The 14,933-nt window shown below is 35.9% G+C and overlaps 1 protein-coding gene across 10 annotated transcripts in view; it reads right to left on the minus strand.

Annotated features, from left to right (window-relative positions):
• The window catches only part of SLC4A10 (solute carrier family 4 member 10), a 150,201-nt gene that overhangs the window by 101,679 nt on the left and 33,589 nt on the right, over positions 1-14,933 (minus strand). The window lies entirely within an intron of this gene.

Raw genomic sequence — 14,933 nt, forward strand, 5'->3', positions numbered from 1 at the left:
ACTTAATGTAATTCTAAACATTTACCCAGACACCACACGCAGCTGCCTTTTCAGTCTGAAGATATTTCAGCATTACTGCTTTATGCTGTATACATTTTACAAACCCATTACAGAATATTTGTATTCTTAAAGTCACTGTGGTCAAGTTCAGCTTGACGATGCATAAAGATGACTTTACTAAAGATACAGAAAAGTGAGTTATTTGAACTCAGGAGCTGCCAAGTGCATATTGGAAATATCTTCCAAAGACAATTAATCTAAATGGCTAAAAAGCTGTTGTATGTAGATGGATGCCTCCCTGTTGTAGTAGGCAAATCACTGGTGACTGCCATGTTCAGCCTTGTCCTTTAAACTGTCCTTGAGCAGATATGCTCACACAAAACTGATTTAATGCAAAATGTGTATACCCACAATTTAGATGCTGCAATTCTTCTCTCTTTTTGAAGACAAGCACAGGGGTAAAACAAACAAACAAACAACCAAAACCAACAAACCTTTTTGAATATTATTGTGCTTAATTGCTTATATTACATATAACCATATTTAGCATCTTCTGAGGTACAAAATACAGTGAATTTTACCTTTCTGATGAAATATAGTTGCTTTTCCATTCCACTAGCTACATTATATCATCCTTCTCCCGTCTACCGACCTATCAAGGAAGACCCATCAAAACACATTTATAATGCAATAATGTCTGTTCTGTAAGGTCTGAAAATTATTTTTAAAAGTGTCCCTTTAATAATACTATTTTTGCAGTAATCCCTGCTAGTTAACATAAAGCACATATTCCTTCTGGTCAGCTCTACTCCACATAGTTCAGGCTATGCAACAAAGTAAAAAGCAATTACTTTTCATTCCAGATTTGCATCTTCCCCAGGGCTCCATGTCATATGCATAAAAGCATCCTTCTGTGTCTTCTTTCTTTCTCTTTTCTCTTTTTATAGCAGAAGCCAAGATAATGTCTAGCATGACTCAATAATGAAATACCAAGTTCTGCAATGCTGCTAAAAATTGCAATTATCAGCACTGGCTCCAAAGAACTGCTTTGCTACTGACCTGAGACTGAACGTATCTTTAATGTAATAATACTATTTCTTTAACATATAAACATAGATAACAATTGCAGACATTAACTCTAAGCACATACTACTGTTATAAATTTAATGAGACAAAACACAAGGAGAATATACATACATGAATAAAACAAAGCAGTTTTACAGAGAATTAAATGCTCGCTAATACTTGTAAATTCCTATGTTCATCTGCATTGAAGCATCCTGTGCTGGTCATATATCATTATCCACAATACAGAAGCTATGAACTGATGCATAAATGAATGTATAATCACCAAAATATTTCCTTAACATTTGAGAAGGAATCTTCTATCTTAGAAATGCCACTTTAAGTAGAAACAATACATTCTTTACATTTGCAAGGCAAACATGATAAGCTCTTTATCTATTCTCCATACACCCATCTAACTGAAGACAACATTCCTATTTTAATAAGATAGAATATTACGGCAAAATACTAACTTAACATGTTGCAATGGCTAGGTGCCCCACTTTCTTTGTCTAACAGGGCCACTGGGATTGCAGACAATGACACAGGATAGGACACAGACCAAACAACCAACCTTCCCACTTAAAAGGCTTAATAAACCAGTTAGAGCATTGGATTAAATAATTAGAGCAATAGTGAAATAATGACCTGTTATATTCTTTCTGGATTCTGGTACCTGTTTTAAGCACTTGTAATTAATTGCAGCTGAGTTTACCATCTTTTGTATGTCTTTGTCTTTGATTAAAATCATCAGGACTATTACATGATGTGACCACCTTACACTTAAATTATTGTGTTCCTTTGAACATTTTCAGTTTTGTTCAGCCTCATAACTTCTCCCTTTCCTACTATCCTATCACATCTGCCAGATTTGTAAGCTAATCTTTATTCACTTGCTAGCTGCAGACAGATCTCTGAATAAACTGAAGACAGTATTCCTTGCTGCTATGTAGATGTATAAGTAGGGTCATATCTGCGGGAATAAGATTTTATTGCCTTTAATTCTTATTTTTTTTACTACAACGTAAAATACTTAGAAGTTACAGAGCTAAGAACAGCAGAAATAGTTATTTTCTCCTCTTTGGTTATTATTTAAATGTCTTATGTTATCCTAGTGCAGTCCCATCAGCTGAAACCCTCTTTTCTCGTTTCATAGCAATGGCTATGTCAACTACTAGATAGAAGTCCAATAGCAAGAAGACGGATGTGAAGACTTCATCCAAAATCCAAATGAGATTTACTTTTAGCTTATCTGGGCTGTCTCTTGGGCCAGTGCCAGGTGAGGATAGATCCAGGATAACAACATTATTTAGGTGCAGTTAGAAGTTAAACATGCAGATTTCAGCCCACTATGCAATAGCATATTACCTGCTGGGCAGCAAACGGAAAAAAGTATGTTAATTGCAAGTGCAAAGAAAAAGGGTCACAATCAACTTAGTAGAACCTGTTTTAACAAGAGCTACAACACCACAGAGAGGACTTTTTCTCTTTTACAACCAGCCACAGAAATGACGTAGTACCACGACTGCATCTTTTAGATGCAAATGTGTGCAAACCATAGTTTAAAACTTTTTGACATTTCAAGACAACATGACCAATAATAAATTAAATCCCTCTCTCAGAAACACTGATATAACTTTCAGCAGTTCTTCTGCTTCTCGGACAATTTTCAGTTGTATTTGACAAACACTTTCTACAAGCACAATACAAGGATTAATCAAGGCAGCAGGAAGGATTCTCAGGCTAATCTTCCAAATCAGTTTGCCAACACTAGAAATATTGTTGCTCTTCTAGAAATGGAAGGTAGCCTGACTGAACCAAATCTAACTGAAGTGTTAAAAAATAGTATTGCCCTTTAGTCATCCATTTTCAGGAAAAAATAACATCAAATACCATATAATTTTCCATTACAAGCCCAAAGATTAAATTGGACTCCTTGCGGTCCTTCAGAGTCACCGTCTATATGATCTAGTATCCTCCAGAAGAGAAAACAAGATTGTGTTTGGTTTGTTTGGCTTTTTTAAAACTGAAACTTGTAAATAACTTCCTTGAAGACAACTAACAGGCCCTTTTTGACCAAAAAGTATAAATTCAAATGTAGGGTTTAGTCTGAAGAGTTCCCAAACCATCTATATTTCCAGGGAGTAACTTCAGCAGAAAATCGAGAACTGATGACACAGTATCTCTCCTCTCCAAAGACTTAGGTTGGTCTATGTGATTTTGTTGTCATGGGTGAATTTTTTATCAACTCAGCTGCAACTGATGTGACTGAAAACCACATATTTGTATCACCCAGAAATGTTCTGCTGCATGCAAATGAACAGCTGTCGTAATGGAAATGAAGAGACCTTTTGCACTGTCTATACTGTCAGAAAAGAAAAACTCTTCATCTCATAATTAGACAATGACATTCTGATTATCTTTGCTCTCACTCTTCATCTGTCTCAGTTCAACAGCAAACCATGGTGATAAGGGTGAGTACTGCTAGAGAAAACAGTTAGGAGCCACTCTGTTCACAAACTAGATAAAAAAATAATTAAATCCTCCAAGCCACTTATAATGTAACCTACTATCCAAAAGTTCAAGTAGTCTAGTTAACTCACTCAGGTGTTAAGAAAAGCAGTAAAAAATGCAGAAGTGGGGGAGGGGCGGGAAGGAAAAGCAGGAGAGAAATAAGTGAGATAAAGAAATTGATAATATATTCTGAAAAATAACAGGGCAAATAAAGAGATGTCAGATGCCAAGTTTGAAGTCACTTGTGCATCACTTCTTCCCAGGCAATGAAACACTGAACTGGAAGGAAAATTTTCACATTAAGACTCACTAAAAATACATTGGGAAAATGATCATGACAGTGGATTAGATAACAAGAGATTTGTATAGCTTAAAACTTTACACGCACAAATGGAAGACATATATTCAGGAATCTGTGCTGCCAAAGAATCAAATATGAATTAAATAGTATTTCAACTGGTCTTCCTACCTCTCAGAGATCTAAGAATTAGAGTTGTACAAATTGCTCATCTGCTGTAATTTGGAAGCTTTACAATCATCACTTCCATGACCTTGTTGTTCCAGACTAGTCAAGATACTTGAAAATAAAAACAAGTCAAAAATTAGAAACAACTGATAATACTTTACAGCATGTTTATTATTGAAATTACAGAACATAACTTTTGGAAAGGAAAAGGGACAAGTATTACTATAGACTAGAAAATAAATGTGAACATGGCATTTTATGTTTCATCAGTGGTTCTATTTGAAAGTATTTTATTGTTAGAACAGACTGCTATTATTTTCATTGACAAGTTTCCCGCAATGCCACTAAATTGATAGACCTGAGTGCATATGTAGAGAACAGCAAGGGAGGACATGATGTCCATCAGACACAGCTTTGAAGGATATTAATGTAAATGTTCCCAGTGTTCAGTCTTTAAGGAAAATACTGGCACATCACAGGTAATGCCATTTTTTAATTGAGTATCATTACTTGTATCTCACTATACTGCTCTAAAGTGAAAACAATTATAAGCACAATGACAACAAATAATATCCAACAGATGCCCTTGATACCCTTCCTTGCCAAGACAACACCATCTCCTTTTATTAAAAAATGGATTGCTTTAAAGAGGAAAATGCTTATAACCTAAACATTTTGCCACAAACTACTTGGATTAGTCTTTCATTTATTACAAGTTTATACCAGGCTTATCACAGAATCATTAAGGTTGGAAAAGATCTCCCAAGTTCATCAAGTCCAACCTTCAACTTAATACCACCATGTCCACTAAACTATATTGCAAAGTTTTTGAATACCCACTCATTTTTTGAACATCTACTCATTTACTGAACACTTCCAAGGATGGTGACTCCACCACTTCCCTGAGAAGTTTGTTTCAATGCTTAGCTACTCTCTTGGGTTTAGTGCAACAGGCTCCTCCTCTTCTGGCACAATCTCGATGTAGGTACCTAAAAAATAATAATAATCTGCTGATCCTTCAAGCATCCTTCCTCATGCCTGCAAATTCTGCCTACCTTTTCTTTGACTAGCACTGCTATTAAAGATGTATGTGTATGCCCATGTGGAGAAAGAACAAGCATTTTGACACAAATGCTGTAAATATATGCACAATGAGCTATTCAAATAAAATATTGATTTATAACTATTTCAATAGTCACATAATTTAAAGGACACACAGTAAATAGCCTTGGGTTATGAATACCTGGCAACCTAAGTATAATAAGATGAACACAACTAGCACATCTGCCCAGTCATTAACAGGTTATACTTAACCTTATAGACTACAGAAAGAGTTTTGTGAAGGAGCTTCAAAGATTGGGCACTGTAACACAAAGTGCCCTAATGACTGGAAGATGAATAGCAATTGGAAAATCAACACTGATACTGCCAGTAGTACAAATACAAAATTCAACCTAGAATTCCAGCACCATTGTGCTAGAATCTCTCTCATGGAGGGAAAGGAGAAGGCAAGCTGTAAAACTTCTAAAAGAAAGACTAGAAGTTTTCCTTTGAGAAGATGAGTAAATAGACCTTAAATAGCAAGTGATGTAGCAAAGATGATATTAACACCAGTAATCAAGTGAAGCAAAGCTGTAAGTATTAACGTCGGACAGACAGATGAGATCATAATAGTCATGGTGCTGAGGTGAGCAAGACGTCCATCTGATTTATGGCTTCAGGAACAAACAGGAGCTGTCAGATCCCAGAGCCATACAGAGCAAGAAGAATATTTCAGGAAAGTAAACTCAAGAACTGTTTCTGACATGAATATATTCAGGAGATCACTAAAGACTGAGCAAATTTTCTGAGCTAGGTAGAGTTCAACTGGAGTGGAGGAAGACCACTAAAAATAAAGCAGTGGCACCTTCATAAAGGTCATGCTTATGGCTACATTATCTGAAGAAAGGTGTAGAGGAGGATGGATTCCTGAGAGATCTAAACACACACCTATATGCAGAAAGAGGAGGAGGAAAGGAGACCCACCAAGTAAGAAATTGAGTTTGAAAAGAGAAACAATCAACAAGAACAAAACAACAAATGCTTAAGTACAGCAAAATTCAGTGAAGACTTTAACATAGCATCACAAAGAGATGACAGATGGAGTGGAGGAGAATAAAGGACTAGCCTGGAATGCCTCCAGGAAGAAGTCAAATGGAATATTAGTGAGATAAATTTCAGTGCAAAAGACAGAAACCAGAAGTGAGCAGTTCTAGAAAGGCACTAGAAGACAAGAAACTATAACAAGTGTACAAAGCATACTAATGGGGAGAGAGGCAAGAGATGAAGGAGGTCAAGGGATAGGACATTAATCTGGTGAATACAAACTTCTGAAGTTAAAGGTTGTCTTGTGTTGCTGGGGTTTTTTTAATATATAGAGATTCAGGCATATTTTTGTGTATGGGAAGGAATTCAAGGAGAGAAACAGAAATTTAAGAAAGAAAATTAAAAAATTTTTGAAAAAAATCAGATGGTGGATAGGGACAGGAAAAAGTTTATTGGAACATATTTAAAGACTACAAAACAAAAAGTCTGTTTGAGTAAACAAGGAGGAAGCTTGAATTTTGACCTTAGATGGTTTGTTTTAAGAAGCTCATACAGAGAGCAAGGGAAACAGATAAGCTGAATGGAGGCCTCTATGACTAATGAAGAAACAGAACAGGCAAAACTGCAAGCAAAAATACTCATAACAGATGACAGAAATCCCAGAGATATAGAAATACAGAGAGTCAGCAAAATCAAAAGATTTTCACCAGAGATAGCAGTTTCTCCAAGGCATTGCAGATTGTCGACATCCACTTCCCTAAGTGGCATTAGGAACTGAGAAAATGGATACTGGGAGTCAGCCAGGACCATGAATTTTCAGAAGGGTTTGGAACTGTATGAGAAGAAAAACAAAAAATAGCGCTTAAAGGGAACTGGTAAGCTGATAGAGGAAAGTAGAAAGGAATAAAGGAAGTAAGAACAGAAAAAAAGCCCTCAAGATCAACAAAACAGAAGTTTTACAAAGTCCCATTCCTGAAGAGAGAGAGAGAGAGAGAATAAAAATGTTTAAAAAGTTCAAATAGTTACCACAGAAAAGGAACTTGGATAACACAGTGCATAGAGAGACCAATTCAATTGTGTAGCTGATTTGGCACATGATATACAGTTCAAATGAGAAACAGCACCAGGGCAGCTACGGAGTTGGATGGTTATCCACATGGAAACTGAAAGGTGAGAAATTATGAATGGAAGAAAGTTGCAAATCAAAGTCAAACAGAGAGATGGGAATAGGTAGAGTTGTATGCATGCAGACCATAACAACATTAGAAAGACAGGCAGAAGGAAATTTGTTAAATAAACAAATAAAAAGGAGCAGGAAGAACACAGAACAACAGCACAGAAGTACCAAATTCTTTGACCCAAATTCAAAACAGATATTGTTGGAGTCTCCACAGAAAGGACCAGAGATGAGTCAACGTTAATAAACAAGGGAACAAAGCTCTGTGGGCTGGGGGGAACAGCAGAAGGTAAAAAGACAACCTCTAGGTACTTTGAGACCCATAACAATGCAGAAACGTCAAGAAAATACAAGGAAGACCAAATAATGGAGGAGATGAGAAGTTTTGCACCTGAAGTAAAATAGGAATGACACAAGCTAAACCAGAGGCAGATGTAATTTAAGGGAGGAAGGAAAAGACATTACACCAAAGTGTATTCCAGACAAAGGTTGATATAAGAACATGAAAATCATCAGAAAACAAGAGATTAACAAGCAGCAATAAAGCAATCAAAAACCACAAGAGATTAATATATCCTGAAACTTCTGTTATCTGAAGCTGTTAGACATGTACTCCATCTGACATATATTGGTTGTTTTAACAAACTACATTGATAAGGATGATTTGGTCTGACATAGTTATATTAGGAAAGATTTAATCCCCTGAAGCTTATACTGCATACCAAGTCCATATAAGCTGTACTGGTCAAGGTATTTTATACTTGTACTCTCTGTAACTATACTAAAAGTTCATGCCAACATACACTAATAAATCTTCTGTAATGTAGAACTGGACTAATCTGACTCCTATTCTCCCAGGAATTTTAATCATATTTATGGATCGTTTGCCAGAATAGCATATTGATTGCTTAATTCTTCTCAAGATACAGTACACAAGAGAGTAAATAACATGAGTGCTCAAGTGCATCCTTGGAAATAGAGATGCCTGGGTTCTTGCAGAGGAGTGTTACAGGGGTTTTTAAGGAGCCTGTTTTGTAATTTCAAGCTTACTTATTCTTTTCCAAGCCCAACATCACACACTAGCATGTGTGATATTTAATTTTACCAACAATTATTTTCAAATAGATTTCTGAAGGCAAAGGACTGTAAACAGAATAAGGCTAGCTAATGTATTTTAAACTAGACATATCCCTTAATCAATTTACTTTATAGGATCCCTCCTGCCTAGCTCTGTACAGAAGCAGCTGCCAAAAGTGTCCAAAGCCAAAGAGTCTGAATCTTACTTGCTATGACTTGAATAAACAGCATAAGAGATTCAGCAGTTCACCTGGAAGAGAAAGGTTCTATTCTTCACATTCCTCTGTTAGATTAGAGATCTACAGGTGTGTGCAGTGTGGCCAAGCAAAGACAGGAAAATTAAAAGTAAATTAAACTAGAAATTGATAATGACACTTTTATGAACATAAAAGAAGGCCCATGAGGGAAATAAGTCTAAGCAATTACCAGCAAAATTTGTTTATAGCTGATGATACAAACGTTGCTTAAAACATATATTTAATCCTTGTCTCTGCAATTGCAAATGATACTAAAAAGGAAACACTATAACAGTTCTAATCTGTTGAAGCAGGCAAGAAAAGGACTCAGAACATGTCTCACTTCTGTGCCAAGGTTGCTGTTACTGTAGATGTTCAGGACACAAGGCAGTGCTAGTAACTACTTTTGACAGCACAAATTACATCTTTCGCTGACTTCCACAGCAAATATGCGTGTTTGCATTAGAAGTTAGATGGCTGAGAAATTTCAGCACATCTTTACCCTACAAAATAGAATACCATTCAGGAAAGAGGAGGAGGAGAGCAGAAGGCAGACTGGGCAATAACCAATCCCAGTGAGTCACTGCAAGACTCACTAGCAGCAATGAGAAATTCACTCATGACTACGTGCAGAAGGACTGGTGTCAGTACACTGAGATCTAGCAGAGGATCAAGTCTGCCCAAGGCAACAAGGCAACCACATTCCCAGAGAAAGAGGTCTTCATTTCCTTCTGGAAGAAAAGAATAGCAACACAGCTTTTCATTGTCATATGGTTCACATTTCATATGTTAGGTAAACTTTACTGGCAATATCTAGTCACTGCCACTAAATCCTGTGCCCTGGTAATCTAAGGTGTGGTATTTTTGCCATATATTAGCACAACTACCATAAGGGATATTCTGAAGACATGATCAAGTCACAGTTATCAGTACTCACAGCTAGGCCTATAATTGTCATGTGGCATCTAAACACCCAGGAATAATCTTCAGCAACACACACAACACAGTAAAAAATTACTCTATTACTGTCACTGTTATTAAACTATAATTTTGTATTTTTCATATATACTAGATGTTTCTACTGATCATTCAATGTACTCCATTAAAAATGTTATATGGTAGGCAACATTGAGGTAACAGCAACCAACCTCAACTTTCTTATATACTAACAGCTGTTCAAACTTAAATTTCAGGTTGTGATGTGCACAATCAGTGTTTATGGCATGCATACATGCACTAAGTCTAGAATTCCAAAATTATTCCTGAAACAGGACCAGAAAAGTTAGAGAAACAATGGTAAGGAAAAACGGGAAAGAGAATTCTGATTGTTCTTTTGCAAGTTTAAAGTATTTCAGATAACCTTAGCAGGAAAACAGGAAACAAACACTTAAATATATTTTAAAAACTAACTAAAGTAGTTACATATGAGCTGGTATAACTGACCTGCATGGCTAACTCTCAAACAGAAACCTCCTCAGAGTCTAACTCATCCCCTCACATTATAAGCTTGACATCAAGTCTCCACCATGCCAATTCCTATCTCCAAACAGACTCCACACATGAATGGACTTGCTTAATTGCAGCTCCCCTTTCTAATGCAAGGACAAGGTATTTCTCAACTGTTCCACTTGAAGGATTCAGACAAATGTGACACTGCCTTTCCTGGAAAATTTTAATCACAGGATTGGAATATAAAACTGATACTGCTTTTGTTAGAATATTTTTAATTGCGTTAAATGTGGATACAAACCATATGGGTATGATTTCTTGAACGTATTTTAATGACTCTGTGTGCCTGCATAAAATCTTTAATAAAGAGAATTTAAACCAGTGAACTCATTATGCCATCAGGAGAGAAACAGATGCATTTTAAATCACTGAAGGCTCCTATATATATTTTTGTTTCATTTAAGCAGCCTGGGAGAAAAGAGGGAAGCTATTGTAAAAATGAGCAAATTTTTACAATACCTCAACACTCCCTCATGTCACTTAATGCCTGTTTTACATTTTCAATTCAATGCACCAAGCTGAATATTTTTTATCACTTGATCATCACTGCATTACTTGAGAACATTTGAGAGTTCCAAGCATGTTCTAAATTTCCACTAGAAATTTAAAAATCACTTTTTCACAAGTTGACCAAAAACACCTTGAATCCCTAGAGTTCTTGTTCCATTTAGTTTACTCTTTTTTCAATTATTTCTACCATATCAGATGATTTCCTTTTATTCAGTTACTTTAAAATTTGCTTAGCTCAAAATATTAGTCTAACCTTTCCCTTTAGGATTTATTCTCGCTTATATCAATTGGTATTGGGGGATGTATATTCCATATATGACGTTCCAAAACAACAAGAGATTTCATCACTAAAACAACTGCTATGAATTAAGCAAAGCTATTTTCAAAGCTTTTCTTCTCCATAAGATTACCAACAAACATTAGTATGTATAATTTTCTGTACATTCAGTCCTCATTTTTCAAGGATTCCTGTCCAAATTTTTCCATAAATGACTGACTAGTTAATAGACAACCCAAATTTCCTTACCAGATAATGTGATTCTGCCCCCCTACTCGGCCCTGTTGTAACATAACTGGAGAGCTGTGTCCAGTTCTGGATTCCTTTCTTACGTGAGTGACCAGAGTAAGCCCAATAAAGGGTCACAAAGGTCACAGACAGAGAGGCTGAGAGCACTGGGACTGTTCCAGCCTGGAAAAGAGAAGGCTCAGAGGTGACTTAAAATACAACTGCTTCACTGGGGACAATGTAGAGAAGGCTTATCCAGACTTTTCTTAGTGGTTCCCAGTGACAGGGCAACAAATTAAAATAAGAGAAGCATCACTTAAATGTAAGAAAAAACTTGGTCCTTAATAATAAGGGAATAGCTGTATTTCCCCACCTTATCATCAGTCACATCTTGTAATCTCTTGCTGGTATATACACTGCTTAAGTGATTCAAGAAAGTGGTCTTAGGGCCACACTGAAATCAGTATGGTACAATATGGCAGGATGTAGTTTACTCTGTGGTTTATATTGATTCTACTAATGCAGTAATCTATTGGAATTTACCAGAATTATGGTTCAGCTTCTATTTAAAGATATTCTAAAGACAGCAAAACCACTGACCACAATAAAGTAACAGCACTCGTGTTAATGGGGGTTTTTAATTAATAATATTTATTGAAAAGTTAAGTAAAGTAAAATAAATATGTCTTGCAAGGAAACAAGAAACAACATGAACAAGTCATATTATTTATATTATTATGAGGCTCATTACAGGCTGGGGGGGTGATAATGACACTGTGGGGGAAGAGACAGAGAATGAACCACAGCTGAGACTGTTTCGTCTCTCAAAAAGGGCACTTTAAGTAATACATAATAATTCTCTTTCACTGCATTAATACCATCAACTTCCCTACTACTTCCTCTTCGGTAGTTCCACCTCTACAGTAATTGATTGGGACTAATTATGATGCTATTCTAAATTTTTTAACAGATTACTGTGGCATTATTTTTGGGATTTGTTCATATTTTCATACTGCATCTCAGCAAAACTCTTTTAAATAATCTTCATTCGGAATGATAGCATGGTGATATTCTTGGAACACCAAATAGAGTGGAACATTTTTCGAATTATGCATTTTGTGACCATGCAGTTAACTGTTACATATTTACGCTGTTACTTTATGTTTTAAACCTTTCTGACAGGCTTATACTAAGTCTTCCCTAATTCTAGTCATTAGGCCCACTGATTTGGTATATGAATTAAAGTACTAAACAAGAAGAATTTGGCCAAAGAGGCTCATGTCTTAGGAAGGAGACTAATGTAGGACAAAAAGTCTTGAATTCCTTTCACTCTGAAAGTACTTTTCTTCCAGTGTTGGTTTGCCATTTGCTACTGTTTGGTCACGATCTCCCATTTGTCCTGGTGTTGCCATTTCCTTAAAAACGGGCACTATACCTGGCACTATAACCTACCAGAAAAGGTCAGTAGTGTAGAATCAGAATGGCAATCAGTAACAAGTAAAAGCACTACCCAACTGTGTAGGTGCATGAGTGTGAGCATTCATGTTTAGAATTGGTAAATGACACAAGTATTTGGCTTCTTGCCCAACTTGCTAGCACTGTTCCTAAAACAGTGTTTCTTTTTAAGATCTTTATCATAGAGTCCTGTAAGTAGCAATGTTTAAAGATAGGGAAACACATACTCATGGATGTGTATTCGTTATGCTCAGTCAAGGAAAAAGAATTCTTTAGTTAGAGAGATCCTTCCTTAGACAGCATTCTTTAAATACTGACAGTAGCAATCAGCTTGAAGAGGGATGATACAGTTTTAAAGAAGGCACAAAAAGCCTTCCTGTTAAGTTGATAGTAACACACTGCCACTGCATTCAATGGCTCCAAACTTGTGCAATATGTCCAAGTATCTGTGAGTATCTTTTAAACCTGTCTTTTTTGGGGGGTGGGAGGTGAGAGTTAAACAAGCAAAATAGTTTGTAGTTTTATGTTTTCGGGTCACTTCGGTCCAATTCCCTGCTCTCATGTGCCTATCTTGCTGCAATTTCTTTTCTTACAAAAGAACTTCACTCCCTTAATACATTCTTTTGGGGTATTACTCTCTAGTCCATCCAAATGAACAAGGGTTGATAATGGGTCTATGTTCTTTGAATGAAAAGCACATTCAAAATCACTTGCAACAGTCAGTAATAGTGTTGCTTCAAAATGGAATGACCTAAACACAAACCTCCTCAAGCAAGCATTTTTCACCAATTCATTTTCCTCTGTAGATACAGTTTCTATCATCAACAGGCTGCAATGGATGTCTACTACACTACTGGAGATTATTATCAATGATACATTCAAAGCCATCTACAGAATGCAGTTTGCAGAACTAAAATAAATTAGGAAACAGAGTCCAGGATAAGCACAACCTACTGCTGTAGCTTTCTGATACAAAATTCCACAGAGATCTAATTATTTTAAATGAAGAAAGGGAACAACTTCAAAATACAGCTAGGTCAAGATTTTAAATTGAATAAGGAAAACAAATATGCTGGGGGGAGGGTTGGTCCTATTAAAAGGTCCAGAAATACCCTGCAAAGCACCAAAATACCATGAAACCAATACTTTCAGGAATTTAATTCCAATGCCAAGAAACAGAATGTACTCACTGTGACTAATACATTAAAATACTGAAAATAAATTCTAACAGATTAAAAGGATCTTGTAGCAAGTGAAAGATATAGTTAAATCATTCCAAACTTAATCAAGCTTAAGAGCAGGGCAGTCCTTACCCATTATTAATAAGAATGTAAGATGGATAATGTAGACTGGGAAACCATAAATTATGGCCAGTACAAGTAATACAACATTTTTTACAAATATTTTTTCAATTAAAATTAAAAGCTATTTTTACTGAAAAAATTTGCTGCACATTCTTGATTTTAATCTTCTGTGGTCTCCACACTCATATGGTTCCAGGAAAATGTTATTAAATGGGGGTAAAACTGGAATATAGTTCTAAATGCAAAATCAAATCCATGATTACATGTTTATATTTCTAGATGGATATATGAAAATATTTTCAGATCTTGATCTCTAATCCTATGCTTTGGGGTTAGAAAATATAGCTCACCCCTGCCAATCTGCTGTCCAGTTACATGTGAAAATTGTTGTTCCATACGGGTAAAGGAAGTGACAGAAAAATTGCACACTACTTTCAGGCTTCAGCTGAGCTTTTAAAACACACGGCCAAACATGTTGCCATGGAAATGTTCTGCAAATACATGTAGAATTTCTTAAGATGGAGCTGAATATCTTTTTTTAAAATATATTCTCCTACAATTTCAAATAGAATTGTTCTATGATGTATTCAAGGGAATACATCGGCCATTATCTGATGTTTATAACACCTAAAGTGGTAACAGTATCTCCAGATCCATTTTGTGTTCTATATAAGAAATTAGGCCACTACCTTCCTATGTAAAATACCCATATAAGTGTTTTCTTTTATGTACTCTGACTTTCCTATCCATCACCACAATACATTAGCAGATCCACAAGTATTAGCCTTGCAGTAAAGTTAGCAACAGTTAAAAACAAAAAGGATGAGACATGCTTCAGTAAAATGAATTCAGGTTTAAACAACATACTAAATTTTTAAGCTATTAATCTTCTCTTTTACAGCCCATTAGTATTAGCATGCGTCACTGAGTGTAATAATTAAAAAGAGGAGAGTTATCTTGCCAAAGTTTCACTGTTATGTTCAGTGAGCTATTTTTAAAACTGATTTGAAACGAAGCAAAAAGAAAAAAT

This window comes from Empidonax traillii, unplaced genomic scaffold (assembly GCF_003031625.1).
Source record: "Empidonax traillii isolate 1590-97213 ecotype Southwest subspecies unplaced genomic scaffold, ASM303162v1 scaffold696:size366466, whole genome shotgun sequence".
Classification (NCBI taxonomy): Eukaryota; Metazoa; Chordata; class Aves; order Passeriformes; family Tyrannidae; genus Empidonax; species Empidonax traillii.